Source organism: Thamnophis elegans, chromosome 16 (genome assembly GCF_009769535.1).
Source record: "Thamnophis elegans isolate rThaEle1 chromosome 16, rThaEle1.pri, whole genome shotgun sequence".
NCBI classification, from domain to species: Eukaryota; Metazoa; Chordata; class Lepidosauria; order Squamata; family Colubridae; genus Thamnophis; species Thamnophis elegans.
Window position 1 is genome coordinate 29,670,346 of NC_045556.1, and position 17,280 is coordinate 29,687,625.

Sequence of the window (17,280 nt, forward strand, 5' to 3'; positions counted from 1 at the left end):
CCTAAAAATGCCCTCATTGATTCGTAAGCATCGAATCAAATTTCCAGTACAAAACCAGCCATTTATTAGGAGCTCCATTAGGCAAGATCTGTTCGCAGTCAAGCCTCTGCTTTGTTTGATTTATCTTTGAACTTTACCCCGGTTCCTTCCCTCCCGCCAGTCTGTGTCATAAATCACATTACCCTATAAGATGCACCCCTCCCAAACCTGAGATCCGACTCCAGCCGACAGTATGGGTGGAATGCACTTCCCCCCCAATCCTGTCCCCATGACAACACTGAGAGTTGACACACACATTTATTAAATGAATCCAGATTCTCCCATTTGCTGGTTGAAAGCAGGCTTGGATGAACCTCAGGATGCTGCTAACGTCTTAAAATCTGACCGGCGGGCATCTCTGCCATGCCCCTTTGGCCATCCGTGCCCACCCGCGAGGACCTGTCACCGTTTCTTTTGTCTGCTTCCCTTGTAGGGTATGCGGCACCATACGGATACAACGCGGCAGCTGCCGCTGCGCCAGCTTACGGTACGTCTTTTCCTTGTCTACGTGTATCTCCCCATTCTCAGGCCAGATTTTTTTTGGGGGGGGGAGGCTGGGGGAGGAAAAGGGGGTCCTCTCTGGACGGCCATCAGCCAAGCTGCTCTTCTCGCTGTGGCTTGTTCCTCCTGGCTTGCTTCTGCCTGTCCGCGAAAGAGCTGCTTGCCCTAACTGCCTGCTCCCTCGTCCTCCCCGCGCCAGAACCGAGAGAACTGTCCCCTTCCTGAACAGCCATCTTGTGCTCCATTCAAAGCTGCTCAAAGGGCCAAATCTTCCTCCTCACTCCGAGTCATCCAGCTCATCGAGCACGACAATCCCTCTGAAGTGAACGCAAAAGATACTTCATTAGGAGCACCAGCGCGGCCCGGACAAAAAGTTTCTCTCTCAGGCTAACAGGTCCGTACGTTTTGGAAGATGAATAGTTGTCTGCCACATCTATTCATCTCCACTCCCTGCCTTTCATCCCCAGACTTAGGGTGGGGCTTTGCTAGCAGTGGTGGCTCTTCCGTCCCGAGGACCATCCATAGATTTCCACTGTTCTCCTCTCCTCTGCCTTCTGCGCATCCGCGCATCAGGCACTGGACTCAGCTGTCCTCCTCTTCCTCATCAGCCATCTCCAGACCTGGGGGTTGTTGACTCTCATCGGAGGGCTGACGGATGGGCCCAGGCTCCGCCTCTCTGTCTTCCCGCTCCATTCCCTCTTCCCCCCTCGGAGCTCTCAGGTTGTCCTGATGCTGATCCTGACTCCCACTCCGCCTCCTGCTCTGATTTGGCTCCCGGGGGGGGGGGCTGGCGGCCGACAGGCCACAACGCTTGGCTTCTCTACCGCCTTCCCTCTGTGGTCCTCTTTTCTGATTTGCAAATGGCAAGGTCACCTCTTGGGGTTAGGTCCCGAGAATCTGTAGGCTGCCCTTTGGCCTCTAGTGCCCCCCCCCCCAATGGCTGGGTCTTCCATTGCATTTTCCATCGTCCCCTAATTTGTCTGGGGGCAGATGGGAATTGTTCAGCATCCTGCCTGCAGGGACACCAGATTGCCTGCAGGGACACCCGAAGGAGGGAGGGGCTGTTAGTTGCCGCTCGGCCTAATCCTGCGGAGTCCAGAGGCCCAGATTTTCTGCTACAAGACACTTAACTAGCTTTGCTCTTGTTTGAAGAGTCAAGTCAACCAACGTTTAAATTTGTAAAAGCCAATTCTCCTAACTCCGAATTCTCTTAAGAACTCCCCTACACCTCAGACTTATGACCACGATTCAGCCCCCCCAAATTTCTCCCGCGGCGTGAAACATTTGTCGAATGAATTCTGCCCCCTTGGACGGCCTTGGCTTGCCACCGTTGTTAAGGGAATCAAGTCAGCAATGCTGTCGTGAGGTGGATCTGGCTTCCCCCGCGGCTTGCCAGAAGTAACCCTGCGACCATCATAACTATGAGTCAGTTGCCAAGCAGCTGATTTTTGATCAGATGAGCACAGGGGGAAATCGCGAGTGTGAAAAATGGCCATAAATCTGTTTCCAGGGACGTCACTTTGAAAGGGTCACTAAACAAATGAACGGTTGTAAGTCGAGGACTACCTGTCCTGACTCCATCATTCTTGGAAAATCCACCCGTGGCAAGGACCAGGAGCCTGCCCCCCTCCCCATCATTTTTCCTTCCCCAAGCTAGGGGAAGGAAAAATCTTGCTCCCAATGGTGCTGCTAAGGCAGGGATGGTGAATCTTTTCGGCACCGTGTCCGAAAAAGCACATGTGTGCCCGCCGGAGCACCAGAAACTTGGAAGACCAGTTGGGCAGTGCGCATGTGCATGCCAGCTAGCTTGTCTCCTAGTTTCCAGCATGAGCCTGGTTTTTTTGGCTGCTTTTCGGGCCGTTTTTCGAGCTATTTTCAGGCTGTTTTTTTTTTCAACCCGAAAAACGCCCTGAAAAGGGCCTGAAAAATGCCTGTTTTTTGGCCATTTGGGGATTCCTTTTTCAGGCCTTTTTTCCGGTGCCGGCGAAGACCAGCTGGCAACGGTGCGTGTGCCCACAGAGAGGGCTCTGCCTGCCCCCCTCCTCCGACACAGGTTCACCATCATGGTGCTAAGGTCTACGCTTCGCTCCCCAACCTCAACACATCTTCGACTGCAACCCTTCATTTTTTTAAAAAAATCCTGACTTTGAATAATTCGGGGAGGGGAAAAAACAACAACAAACAAACAGAAAAGAATTGGCTCTTTGGTGACTTTGAATGTAGTTTTATGCAGCAAAGAGGAGAAACGCCTTGGAGTCAGCCATGGCCACTGCTCTCTGCCTTGCATTAGGTGGCTGGATGCTTGGTGGCTCCGTGGGAGGACCGGGAGCTTCCCGTTATGTCTCCGCATGATTTCCTGGCCCACTTCCAGTCTGACTTTTGCAGGGGGTTGTGTCAGATGATGCACGGAAGCACAACGGCGTTGCCGGATACTTGTGGAGGCGGCGCTCCGAATCTCCCTCTTCTTGGAAAGGCAATGTTCTGACTTAGACTTCCTGAGAAGCATCAATCACAATCTTAGTCCCCAAACCCCTCTTTTATTTAGACGGCTGTGAATTATGGTTCATTCCCAGGCCCGTATGATTCATAGTCTGTGAAGAGTCCGCCAGATGTCTGCGCGAGTTGCCACAGTCTTTCAGGGGAATGTTGATAAAGACCCACCTTTATCTCCCTGAAACGCTGCCAGGGACCCTAATTGCCCATTAGTTTCGCAAGGCCAAAGGCAGCACAGAGTCAAACAGAGCTTCTCAGAGCTTGAACCGACTAGACGAACTAATTGCTTCATGCACAAAGGCTAACGTCCATTTGCTCCTCTTTTATGTCTTATGGGAGGGGCCAATCATCTCCAAGCCTTACTCCCAAATCGCCCCTTTTGTCTTAACTATTCTTGCCTTCTGGCAGCTCTGTGCATGTGCACACTGGGAACAGGCTCACACTGTTCTTCTTCCTCATTGATGTCAGACACTAGAGGCTCTGGAGACATAACTCCCAGATGGCCCTGCACCCCCCTCTCTGCCTCTGACGCAGAGTCCTCGTCCGAGCCTTCCCCAGACTCCAGGACTGGCCCATCTTCCTCCCCAACCTCCTCACTGTCCGACTCTGCTGCCAGCTCTGCAGGCTGCTGGCAGACCACAACAGGTAGTTCATTAGAGCGGGGAGGGCTGCCTTGCACCCTGCAAACCTTAAACTCCAAATTCTATAGCAAACTGGTCACATTGCCCAGTTTATCCTGGGTTTGATATGGCTCTAACCTTGGCAACTTCCCTCAGGAAGAAATAAACACTGCAAAAAAAAAAACCCGTGTTTGGACAGGAAGGATGGATTTTTTTAGGGGCAGGCAGCTGAGTCATGAGGTTGACTCGTCCTTCCATCGCACTAAAATGAGGACCCAGATTGTTGGGGGGGGGGGGGGGCAAGAGGCTGACTCTATATAAACAGTTTAGAGAGGGATGGAAAGCACTGTATGTAAAAGGCCTAAATCAGGGGTGTCAAACTCAATCTGGCCCACGGGCCGGATTCAGCCCACGGAGTGCTTTGATCTGACCCTCGGGCTGGCTTAGGGAATAGCAAAGGAGTGGCCCGCAGTGCCTCTGCTAGCAAAAAGGGGCATGGGGGATGTGTGAGTGCCCCCCCCATGCCCCGTTTTTGGCCTAAATGGTTTCCTGTAGCATTCTGCCAGCCAAATGGGCCACAGGGGGCCACGTGCAGCCCCCCCTCTCGGCGGCCCATTTTCAGCCTGGACAGTCTCTTGCAGCACCGAGCACTGTTTTGGCCAGAAGAGTGCTGCAGGAGGCATCGTCCCGTCTCTCCCCACTGGCTCACGGAGGACAACCCAATGCGGATCCAGTCCGCGAAGAAATCCAGTTTGACATCCCTTGTCTACGTCCTGTTGCTATTGCTAAATATATTGAGCCAGTGGAGGTATGGACTTGGGAGAAAGTTTAACTCCAAGGACTTCGCTGGCTGTTGAGAATTTTTTCCTCGACCAGCCATTATTCTGCCTTGTGAACAAGCTGGTGGTATTTGAGAAAATAATGGGACTGTACAGTTCCCAATGTACAGAATGTACATGGGGGACATGGTGGCTCAGTGGCTTACAATGCTGAGCTTGACGATCAGAAAGTTCAGCGGTTCGAATCCCCAGCGCCGCGTAATGGAGGGAGCTCCTGTGACTTGTCCCAGCTTCTGCCAACCTAGCAGTTCAAAGCATGTAAAAAAATGCAAGTAGAAAAAATAGGAACCACCTTTGTGGGAAGGTAACAGCATTCGGTGTGCCTTTTGCGTTGAGTCACGCTGGCCACATGACCACGGAGACGTCTCCGGACAGCGCTGTCCCTCCAGCTATGCCTTCAAGCCTCAGGAGTTTGGGGTATCCCCAACTTGTGCAAGATCAGGGGGGAAAAAACCTCAAAACGGCCAGAAGCCCAACTTTGAGGGGTGGGAGGTTGACATGCAACTGTTTCTCTCTCCTGCTTCCCCGCCCCTACTACTCAAGCGGTCCATGGCTGACTCCAACAGGCTTAAGCAGAGAAAAGCTGCCCTCCTTTTCTGCATAAACATTTCTCACAGGTCCCTTCGTTGGTTTGTTTCTGTCCTTTGGTTGGTTGGTTGCTTGGTTGTGGTGCTGAATTTTGAGGCCGCGGGGCTGCTCCTGATTTTGCCAAAGCCCTCCCTCCCCTCTTCTCTCTTCTCTGCCTGCGTGAATCTATTTGCATGTCGGAAAAAAAATGATGATAATAATTCACTCTTGACCATGTTGCTCCTTTTGAAAAAAAAAACAAAAAAAACCTGCTGTTGCTGCTTTCTGATTTCTAAAAAAACCCGGACACGCTAGCGGGGGCGGTGAAACAATTCAGAGAGATCATCCGATAGGGAAGCAAACCTTCTCGTTTTGGTACTTAAAACCAAAGCCGAGCATCTCCCAAAGATTCTCGCGAGGGCCACAAGAATTTTAAACAAAAAAAAAATCTAGGCAAAGAAAGACCTTCAAAATACCCTGCCCTCCACATTCTCTAGGAAACTATTGGCCACGCTGGGTTGGACGTCGGGCTGTGGCGTATGGGTTTGCTTTTCCGCAGCACAGGATCAGCCTGTCCTGACCTAAGCTTCCTGAGACAGTAAAAAAATCACACGCTTAATGCCAAAAACTCTGTTTATTTAAACGGCTGTGAATTATATAATTCACAGCCTGTAATGATTCACAAAGAAAAGAGTCTGTGAAAAGTCCAACAGAAGTCTGCCAAAGTCTTTCAGGGTAATGCTGATAAGCGCCCACCTTTATCTCCCTTGAAACGCTGCCAGAGACCTAATTGCCAACTAGTTCTGCAAGGCCAAATGGAGCACAGAATCAAACGGAGCTTCTCCGAGTTTGAACCAACCAGAATGAACAAAGTCGCTTCCTGCAAAGGCTCACCTCTGTTTGCTCCTCTTTTATGTCTTGTGGGAGGGGCCAATCATCTCCAAGCCTTACTCCCAAGTCGCCCTTTTTTTGTCTTAATTGTTCTTCCCTTCTGGAAGCTCTGCGCATGCGCACAGTTGGAATAGGCTCCCACTGTTCTTCTGCCTCACTGATGTCTGACTCTGAAGGCAACTGATAACTGGCATACGGCTCTGGACCCCTCTCTGCCTCCGACGCAGAGCCCTCGTCCGAGCCTTCCCCAGACTCCAGGACTGACCCAGGTTCCTCCCCAACCTCCTCAGTGTCCGAATCCACTGCCAGTCCGCAGGCCGCCAGCAGACCGCAGCACAAACTTGGTGGGACGTGCCGAGTTCTTGAAATTAGTAGCTCTGTAGATCCCTTTCCCGACGAAAAGTCCGTTGGGAAGGAATGGGCCTCTTTGGTTTTTGGGAATGCTGGCGGAGGGGACTCACTTTGACCCACACAGACACATCTGTCTTTTGATGTTCAGATGAATTAGGAGTCCAAATCCATTTCCTTTCTTCTTCTCCTTCTAGCTTACCTTTTTCGGATACTTAGATTTATCCAAGTTTTTTTCGGTTTCTTCCTTCCGTAGGTCTACCCAAGAGAATGCTCCTGTTGCCAGTTATGAAATTCCCAACTTTTCCAATGCCCCATTATTCGTTCTTTTAGCCTTCGGCTGACTCCAACCCTCTCTTGACCGGCTTCCATAAACCCAAGACAGGATGTTAGAAGGAAATGAGATAACAGGACACACAGCTAGCCTACCTACCTTTTAATCCTGGTTTCTTGGAAACACAAACACACTTGAGCAAAAGCATTTGTAAAAAAAAAAATATCCATCTTTTTCCAACTTTTTTTAAAAAATTTATTTTATTTTAACGAAATGCAAACTTAGTTCTCTCTTAAAAACTTGAAGAAGGAAAAAAAAAACCAACATACATGAAACTATGGTCTGTGAAAATGGTTACCTCATTTTTTTTCTTCCCCTTCACCTCCAAATATATATATATATACATACATACATACATATCTCAACCTTATGTGATAGGGAAGAAACTTTAGATGCTTTGTTTTTAACTGAACGGAATTCCGAATTATGTAAAACCTTAAAACTTGTGAAGGATGTATAGACTATAAAAAAAAAACTGATCACAAAATAAAACCAGTTTTTGTTGTAATAGAGAAGTTTTTTTTTTTTTTGCCTGTTTCCTAATACCAACCCCTTGGGACCAAACTTTATAATTTTAGGATTATGGGATGCAGTTGCGTTTTTGGCTCGGGATTTATTTTTTTTAAAAGAAACTGACATGCCAATAAATTACTATTCAAGAAACGAAAGGAAGCTAGAGGGCTAGTTTTATAATCATGGAAGTTTGTCTTAAAGTTAGCAGGGCAATAAGGGCTTTGCGGAGGCCTCTCCTAGGGACACCTGCCTCCAAATCAAGAATGATCTTCCATGGCTTTCTTTGCACATATCTGGGATAGGAGCCACCATGGCACAAGGAGTTCGAGTCAGAGGTGGTATTCAGTCGGTTCGGAACGGTTCACACAAATCGGTTTGTGAAAATTGAAATTGCTGGTGGGCTCACCCCAGCTCTAATGCCGTCCTATTTAGGCATGTTTTCAAGCTGCACACTTGCGTGCAAACCACAATCAAAGCACATCACATTTGCCAACCGGTAGGGAAAGTAAGTGAATATACCACCCCTGGTTAGAGGGCGGTACTGCAGGCTACTTCTGCTGACTGCTGGCTGCCTGCAATTTGGCAGTTCGAATCTCACCAGGTTTGACTCAGCCTTCCATCCTTCCGAAGTGGGTAAAATGAGGACCCAGATTGTGGATAGTCTGACTGTGTAAACCGCTTAGAGAGGGCTACAAAAGCACTATAAAGCAGTATATAAGTCTTAAGTGTTACTGCTGTAAGTAGGACTGCCTACCTGTCTTCTCCACCTGGCCATCCATACCTGTGGCTTTCTCCTAAGTCCTTGGGAATCAGGAGTTTTTAGGTTGGATTCTCCCAAGCAGCAGGGTTGCCCTCCCTCCTTCCGTTCCGATTTCTTTTGATTTGGAACCAAAAAAGGGGCTTGGAATTTGTCAAGGGTTCATTTGTTCCCAAATTTTCGAAAGCTGCTTTGCGCTAAGCCAGCCAGAATATTCAGGGAAATCGGTTGCAGAGATCAAAGGCGCCTCCAGGCCATTAGCGGATATCATCATGTAACGCAGGGATTCAAAAGGAAATTAGATCTTTTCGTTCCAAAGCTGTTAAAAGAAACCCACCTCGAGTAAATCAGAATGGTTCTTGTGGCCTCTTTTGAATAGCCCGTCGATGCGTTTCTCCCCATCCGCCAGGGCTTAAAATGAGAAATTATGATCATTCCTCTTCTCGGCAGCCTTGCTCAATTCTCAGAATCTGAAGCAGCAACAGCCCCCATGAAAAAAACTTGCTATTTTAATTGTCTGGTGTTGTCCAGCACTGCTGTGAATAGTTCAGTGTTTCAGCCATAGGCCGGTATCGTGCCTCCTCCTTCAATTTCTGTACCCCCCAAAAATGCTCGCTGTTCACGCGGCGGGGCACCCCGGCAGGCACATCTTTTACCTCCTTCCCAGGGCTGTGCCGAGGGGAGCCCTCCTGAAATTAGGAGCCGTGAATGAGGAAAGGACAGTTGGTTTATTAAGGCATCACCTCCCCGCTCAATGCAAGCAACCTGTTGCTCTTTTCAAAAGTTGCCCCACCTGTGGTTCTCCCCTTTCAAAGCACGTTGACCCTCCGAGGATGCGGTGGACAAGACTTTCTGGGCTGGGTAGGTTGGTGGGAAAACGGGGGGCGCTGGGGGGGATGGATGGAGAGGAGAGGAACGGTCCGTTCGCAGCGCGAGTCGATCTCCCTTGCCGATGGAGAACCTCGGAGCCGAAAGCAAAGAACCACAGCTGGTTTTGGAAAGGAGAGAAAGGAAGACGCAGCCCAGGCTGCCGTTGATGGCTGTGCTTTTTTGGAATGTGCTCCTCCATTTATTGTCCTCGTCCTTCTTGGTGGTGTAGTTCCTTCTCGCTTGCCGTTCGGGGTGGTGATGCTTTAATCCAACCTGGGAAAACCTCTTGTTTCTTCCTTCCGAAGGGGGCGGTGGAAGACGGGGGTGGGTAGAGGCCCTAAACCCTCCTCGGGGTATCGTCTTTTCCACGGGAGAAACAGCTTTGGTTAAAACACGGACTGCCTGCTGGCCTATGGATGAAAAAGGCGCCATCGTGGGGCTTGGAAAAAAAAAGCATGGCGATCGATCAAGAGGATCCCCCAGATCAATTCGTTCCCTGCAATTGGCGGCCGGATCGATTCCCGGAGGGGTTGGCCGTTCTGCAAAGGCCCACCAATTCTTCCTGCCCATCTTTTATAAAAGCATAAAGTTCTGGGAGAAGTTGCTTCCTAGAGTGGTCCTCTCCTGAGCAGCCAGGGCCTGTCTCGAGCGCTCTGCTTTTTCCAACACAATGGCCGTCATTTCCAATAATTGATATGAAGTCATTTTTCCCCGTCCCTCCTCTCCATTTTTTTTATTTTTATTTTATTTATTTATTTGATCATGTTGGGAGTTACTAACCACGTCGTAACTTTTTTGCCCTGTTGCTGCATATTTACATTTCTCTGCTTTACTGGGGGGGACCCCATTCCTCAGTTACCTTAGTTGTGGTTTGTGTGTGTTTGTGTGTGTGCGGTATTGAGATCCAGAACAATATTTGCCTAGAAAGATAAGAAGATGGCGAGGGCATTTTGGAAGTGGCTAGACCTACATTAGGCTCAGTGGATAACATGTTGAGCTTGTCGATCAGAAAGGTCGGCAGTTCAGCTGTTCAAATCCCTAGCGCCGCATAACAGAGTGAGCTCCCATGACTTGTCCAGCTTCTGCCAACCTAGCAGTTCGAAAGCAGGTTAAAAATGCAAGTAGCAAAATAGGAACCACTTTTGGTGGGAAGGGAACAGCGTTCCGTGCGCCTTCGGCATTGAGTCATGCCGGCCACATGACCATGGAGACGTCTTCAGACAGCGCTGACTCTGAAATGGAGATGAGCACCGCCCCCTAGAGTCGAGAACAGCTAGCACAGATGTGCGAGGGGGACCTTTACCCTTACGATTACCTTAGAACTACATTTCCCACGCACCCTGTTGCAATGGAAACTCCACCCACAGCTGGAAAGAGCAGAGAAATTGAAGGAGTGCTGTCCTGTTTTTTAAAAACAAAATTAACCTTCCTTTTTTCTTCTCCCCCCCTCCCTTTTCTTGCCTCTGCTCTTTCCTGTGCTGTAGGTGGCTGTTTCATTGACAGTCCTTACTGCCAACCACTTGACGTGACGCCTTTTATAATTCACTTGGGGCCTCAGGAATTCTTCTCTGACTTCTAAAAGCAAAGTGAGACTGCCCAGCTCCAAAGGTGCTTTTTCCCACCCGTGAATTTTCAAAGCAAGAGCTAATGGAGACTCACTCGGAGGAGGGAAGGGCAGTTTGTATCGAATATTTTAAAATCCTCGGACTTCCTCCAGCACCCCAAAAGCAAATAGGCCACCTCCCCTGCCCCACACCCTCCCCCCAATCCTGGCTCTTGAAAACCACAGCAATAGTTGTATGATAGAGGGGCGTCTTCCGTCGGCCTCCTTTTTATGCTTTACACTATGGATCAGGTCTTGGTTCAGCAGTAAGCCTCCCATCCTGTTGAATCTAGCTAGCTCAGGGGTCAGCAACCCACCGCTCTAGAGCTGCATGTGGCTCTTTCATCCCTCTGCTGCCGCTCCCTGTCGCTGGTCGGCTCCATAATTGATAGGGCTTTCAGTTAGGACAGGCAGAGGAAAAAGGATGCCACACTAGGAGGAGACTCTATGGTGGGGGAACCAGACTGCTAGTCAGCTCCGGAATTGAAGGCGGGGCTTCTGTTTAGGACCTTTGTGGCTCTTTGAGTGTTTAACCCTTGAGCTAGCTAAATGCCCCTATGAGCTCAGAAGGACACAAGTGGATGTTTCGGAGGCACATGGGATGTTTGGAGAGGATCCGCAATAACCTCAACATTCCTGGCTGGCGGAAACTAGCTGAACAGAGCGCCTTCTGTGACTTGAATTGCCCGAAGGAGCAAATCTCCGTGAGATGGGCTATTTTGAGCTATCATCATTCGATGACGTCCACCCGGGAGATGGACTTAGGAAGCCCCAATTGTCCGAGAAAAGGTGAGGTGAGGATTTTGCCAGAAAGACGAGACAACCCGGAGCTCGTACCGACTTTGCAAAAGGGCGGTGGGCTTGGGGAACCAGGAGGGTTGTAGCAAGAAGGTAGGGAGGGCGAACCAAGAAGGTGGAAGTCCTTGTGATGGGCTCCTTTTGTTGACTCTGTGGGAGACGGTGCCCCTGGATTGTGCCTTCACTACCAAAAGTCGGGTAAACTTCTACCCGTGATTGTTTTTGAAGCAATTGTGTTTTCCATGCCCCTGGAGACATTTGTGTGTAAAATAAGCCAGAAGGTAGAAGTCACAGAGAATGGAAAGGGTGAGCAGCTAAGCACTAGAGATCTCTTTCTGTTCCTGCATTTTTGCTATCTTGCAACCGCTTCTCATACTTAATGCCAGTTTTTGTTTTTTTCCCCTCTGTGTCCTTCTCAATGAAATGTGATGTAATATTTACGGGGACATGCTTCATTCTGCAAAGGCTTTCTCAGATTTTCTTTTCTGTGGGGGTGGGTGGGGAGGAGAATATATTTATTTATTGGGATAAAAGACCAAGGGAGTTGTATCTTGACTTTCCAACTGTTTTATTAGCAAGTCTTAACAGGGATATCGGGGCAGGGTGTTCTTTACGTGATTTAAAATGCAGAAGTTAGTGGTGGGAATGTCTTCTTGAGTTAGGATAGGACTAAGTTGTCTGAGTAGCATCCAGGACTGGTTTTTCCAGAGTTGGGTGCTTCTGCAGGCGAGCTACCTGAATTCTCAGCCATCAAGGCAAAGGTTTGGAGATTTGGACCAGGGAGTCAAGTTTGTATGAGTTGGTCCAGCGTCTACCATGCTTCCCCGAAAACAAGACAGGGTCTTATTTTATTTTGACCCCGGAATAAGCCCTTGGCCTTATTTTCGGGGAGGTCTTATTATTTTTGAGGTCCAAGAGGCAGCAAGCGTGGTCACTGCATGGCTGCTGCTGTGTTGCAACATTTTCGGGGTGGGCTTATTTTCAGGGGGGGGGGCTTATTTTAGCGCATGGGCTCAAAAGCCCGATTGGGCTTATTATCCAGGGAGGGCTTATTTTCGGGGGAAACAGGGTACTTCTTGGTCCAAGTTGAAGGTACTGCCTTTGGCTAATGGAAGCGAAGGTGGGAGGGAGAAGAGGTTGGTGATACCATCCGTGGTCCCTGCTGTCCAGTTTGACACCAACACGTTAGCATGAAGAACAGAAGAGGACAACCCATTCCTACATGCTTCCAACTGAGACCTTCATGTTTTCACGATCAATCATTAAAATGGATCTCCCAACTGTGATAGGCTGATCTTTTTCCTTTCTTTCAAGATCTACTTTAAAGCTTTCAAAAAAAAATATTGGTGGACATCCAGCTGTAAATAGAACCAATGAATTCTCGGGGCTGATTTGAAACCAATTCCTTCTCGGGGCTGATTGACAGGTGGCCGTTGAGAAAGAGCTGTGGGGAAAGAGTTTTTAATAACACGGAGAGAAGCCGGTGTCAGATTGGGGTTCAGGCTTAAAACTTGGCATCCAGAACAAAAAAGTGTGAGTTTCTAGTCATTCAGGGTGTGTGTGTGTGTGATGGATGGTTCATTAAGGAGGTCTAAAAATGGACCCATGGACACTGTCTTTTAGTAATGTCTGCAAGCAACATCTGTCCACATCTGCCTGAGAAGAAAGAACATCACTTGCTGTGGAAAACCACATGGTTCCCCCCCCTAAATTTATCACTTGTTGCTTATAATGTACACTGAGAGCTTATGCACTGAAGACAAAATCCTTCTGTGTCCAATTACACTTGGCCTGCCTATCATCTATCTATCTATCTATCTATCTATCTATCTATCTATCTATCTATCTATCTATCTATCTATCTATCTATCTATCTATCTATCTATCTATCTATCTATCTATCTATCTATCTATCTATCTATCTATCTATCTATCTATCTATCTAATCTACCCTACCTACCTACCTACCTACCTACCTACCTACCTACCTACCTACCTAAATGGCTATGTGTGTATGTTCCAGCATAACTCTGGAATGCCTCAAGCAATTTCGACCAAACTTGGTACCCAGAGTACGTACTATCTGGAAACAAATACTGTGGGGGTAAGACACCCCTAACACCTTTAGGTAGGTAGGTAGGTAGGTGTGTGTTCTGTTAAGATGCAGCCTGTTGTGCCTTAAAACGGCTTCTAGCATACTGCCGCAAAATCGTTTCTACCATACAGCACAGTGAAGTTGCCATGGTAACGGCTTCACAGCTGCCTCTGGTGCGGGGGGGGAAATCCAATATTAGAAATTACATTTGGTTTGGGATGATTTTTGAGGACAAATGTACGGATTGGGATAAATAAATACCCAGGCAACGCTGAGTTATCTGCTATAAAGAATAAAGAATGAACTTATTGAAGGACTCCAGCTAGGCAGATGCTTTCTTTTTTCGTGGCCTACAGAGGGTGAAGCTTGTTCTTTTTTAAAAAAAAAATTATTTTCAAAACAAACATACAAATCCTCCTCCTTTACATACTGTAGAAAGTGTATCAGTTGGTTACAAAAGGCTTTTGTGCATCTCTTCTACCGTCATCAAATATAATTCATATTAATTCTAATTTCTTAACTCGGGTATTTATTATATTACCACCATCATACCTCCACTTTTATTTGACTATGATTATTTAAACGTCCATCATAAAATATACCAAGATTTAATACATAACCACATACTGGCATTTCATTTACTTATTTATAAAATCCTCCATTAACGTTAAATCCTCATATCCTGTCCTAGTTAAACATCCATAATATTTAATACCAAAATTTTCTAATCCTCCATGTATATAATTTATTATCATTATCCTTTATTTAACTATATTGTATATCATAACATTTCCCCCATATTAGTTAAAACTTAGCTGTGTCTAATTTTAAAACTTGTGGACTTCAGCTCCAGGAATTGGTTAAATTTGCCTCTTAAAGTTGGCAAGGTTGGACACCCCTGGTTTAGGAGGAAATGAAGAAGGCTGCTTCGTTTCCCAAAAAAATGTCTTCCCCGCATCCATCCATTCCTGGAGCATCTTTTCCCCCCGAAAGAGCCATGCTGCAATCTTGGCTCAAGTGCTTTGCTTGAAAAGTGGCCCAGATGTGAGACTCGTCAAAATGTCTTTTATTTCCTCCAACACGTTATGCTCAAAAGCCCATTTTCCTTTCTCAGTTACTGGGAAAGTGAGGGGGGGGGGGGAGAAGGCTGCCGTTTCCCACTGCCCTGCTTCCCTTCCCCCTCCCTCTATAAAACAACAAAGAGGGGAGAAATATGTTTTTGCTTTTCAGAGTCCCGAGTTGGAAAATAAAAGGGGAATGAGGCAGGGGGCTTGCCATTCTTGTTGGGGGGCAGGGGGGGCAAGTGAGAACAACAGCGTGGCCAATCTCAAAAAACCAAATTTGTTTCAAATGGAAAACCATTTAAATAGGAGCCAGCTGTGTGCAGCAGCTGCCAAAAAAGCCAACACAGTTCTAGGCTGCATCAGCAGAGGGACGGAATCAAGATCACGTGAAAGGTTGATACTTTATAATGCCACACTTGGAATACTGCATCCAGTTTTGGTTGCCACGATGTAAAAAAGATGTGGAGATTCTGGAAAGAGGGCATAGAAGAGCAACAAAGATGATTAGGGGACTGGAGGATAAAACACATGAAGAACGGATGACGGAACTGGGTATGTCTAGTTAAATGGGAAGAAGGACTAGGGGAGACATGATAGCAGTCTTCCAATATCTCAGGTGCTGTCCCAAAGAAGAGGGAGTCAAGCTATTCTCCAGAGCATCTGAATGCAAGACGAGAAACAATGGATGGAATCTAATTGAGAGAAGCGACATAGAACTAAGGAGAAATTTCCTGGCAGAACAATTAATCAATTATTGCCTCCAGAAGTTGTGAATGCTCCAACACTGGAGGTTTGTAAGAATATGCTGGATATCCATTTGTCTGAAGTGGTGTAGGGTTTCCTGCCTAGGCGGCGGGGGGCAGGGGTTGGACTAGAAGACCTCCAAGGTCCCTCCCAATGCTATTATTCTATTCTAAATACCTGGCAATTTGCACCTTTCCTGGGTAAGTAGATAAGCTGCAAAGAGATTGTATAGAAATTGTGCAGAAGGCTGGTGGAAGAGGGTGTTTTTAAGACCACCACCACCACCATAGAATAGAGGAGCTGGGGCCTATGGAAAAAGAGAACCCTTCCCTCATTCTGAAGTTACGGAAGCTCCATGCAGAAAGAGGAAACGCCTGGTGAATTTAGAGTGGGAGGGTTAGGGGAGACAGTGAAATTACGATGCATTTCCACTTGAGAGCAGATTTGCACCAGGATCCCAGAAAATTCCATACCCCCTCGGTCCTGTTTCAGAGTGTTGCATGACCCTCCCGTTGTGGTTTGGGGGTGGTGGTGGTGGAAAACTTAACCTGCCTTGAAATCCTCCGTACTAGGCTTAAAACCCGGAGCTGATTTTTGACAGCTGTTTCTCGCATCTGGTGCGGTTACGCTAGAATTCCACTTTTTCCCAGTGAATTCAAGAGTGCTGACAATTTTCCCATGATTGATGGCCCCAGCAGGCAGGAAAGTGTAAGAGGAGTAGTAACCATCGTGTTGTATTAAGCATCTGTATGCTATTAAAGGGGACGCGGTGGCTCGGAGGCTTAAGACTCAGCTTATTGATCGAAAAGTTTGGCAGTTCGGCGGTTCAAATCCTGAGCCCTGCGTAACGAAGTGAGCTCCCATTATTTCTCCCAGCTTTCGCCAACCGAGCAGTTCTAAAGCACGTAAAAGTGCAAGTAGAAAAACAGGAACCACCTTTGGTGGGAAGAGAACAGCGTTCCGAGCGCCTTCAGTGTTGAGTCATGCCGGCCACATGACCACGGAGACGTCTTCGGACAGCGTTGGCTCTCCGGCTTTGAAATTGAGATGAGCACCGCCCCCTAGAGTTGGGAACGACTAGCACATATGTGTGAGGGGAACCTTTACCTTTATTAAAAAGGTATTAAAAAGAAGTGCTGTTAATGCAGTTTTGTTAATCAAATCAGTGTTGTTGATTTCTCTTGCATGTTTGGTTTGCTAATATCCTGTCTTTGGAATCCCCCCCCCCCCCGGCTGAATGCCAGGCAAAGGAAGGGCTTGGGACTCGGTGAGAAACTGTTCTGAGCTAGGCTTCCCCAAAAAAGCACAAAGGAGATTTCTGGTCCTGGCAAAACCCCTTTTGTTAAACAAATGCAAATTCCTCTCATTCACATTCAGCCAAGGCCTGGCAAAGAGTCTTTCAAAGGAGTATTTATGACCACCGACCTTATCTATCTTGGAAAGCTGCCATGTAAATATTTTTCCAAATGAGGAGCTGTGCAGGGAAAGGCTGAGCACAGAGTCTCCGAGATTCACGGACAGATCTTCACACTCCTGAATTTATTGAACAGAACGAATGAATGGTTTCCTGCAAAAGCCCACTCCTCTTTGGCTCCTCTTTATTCCCTATGGGAGGGGCCATTCACCGTCCACCTGTGCCTTTACTCCCGAGTTGGCACTTGTTCCTTAAATGTTCCCTTCTCCAGGCAACTCTGTGCATGCGCACAATTGGGAACAGGCTCCAGCTGTTCTTCTGCCCCACTGATCTCTGACTCTGAAGGCAGCTAATCACTGTCGGATGGCCCTGGCCCCCTCTATGCCTCTGACAAAGAGACCTCATCAGACCCTCCCCCAGACTCCAGGACTGGCTGAGGTTCCTCCCCAGCCTCCTCACTCTCAGAGTCTGCCACCAGCTCTGCTGGTGGGCCACAACAGGGACCTTAGAGGTCTTCTAGTCCAGCCCCCTGCTCAAGCAGGAGACCCAGCTCCCTGCCCCTTTGCTACTCTGGCAAAGGTCTTGTTCTCCCAGCTATTCCTGGATCACCTGTACTCCCCCCCCCTCCAAAAAAGAAAGAACTATGTCAAGTTTTAACAGCCACTTGAGGCATGTGCTGGGCCCCCTCGGCTAAAGGCAGTGGGGTGCTTGGCCAACTGACGAGTGTTCTCACCCAGTTTGCACCCTGACTGCATTTCCACTCACGCCAGTAATACTATTATTAAATTTG

General features: G+C 47.9%; 1 long non-coding RNA gene across 1 annotated transcript; it reads left to right on the forward strand.

Moving 5' to 3' along the window:
- Positions 1-468: 468 nt before the first annotated feature.
- On the forward strand, positions 469-7,271 carry LOC116519069. The gene is made up of 2 exons (XR_004256612.1): positions 469-526; positions 6,555-7,271. It is a non-coding gene; the product is annotated as an uncharacterized LOC116519069 (long non-coding RNA).
- The last annotated feature ends 10,009 nt before the right edge of the window (positions 7,272-17,280 follow it).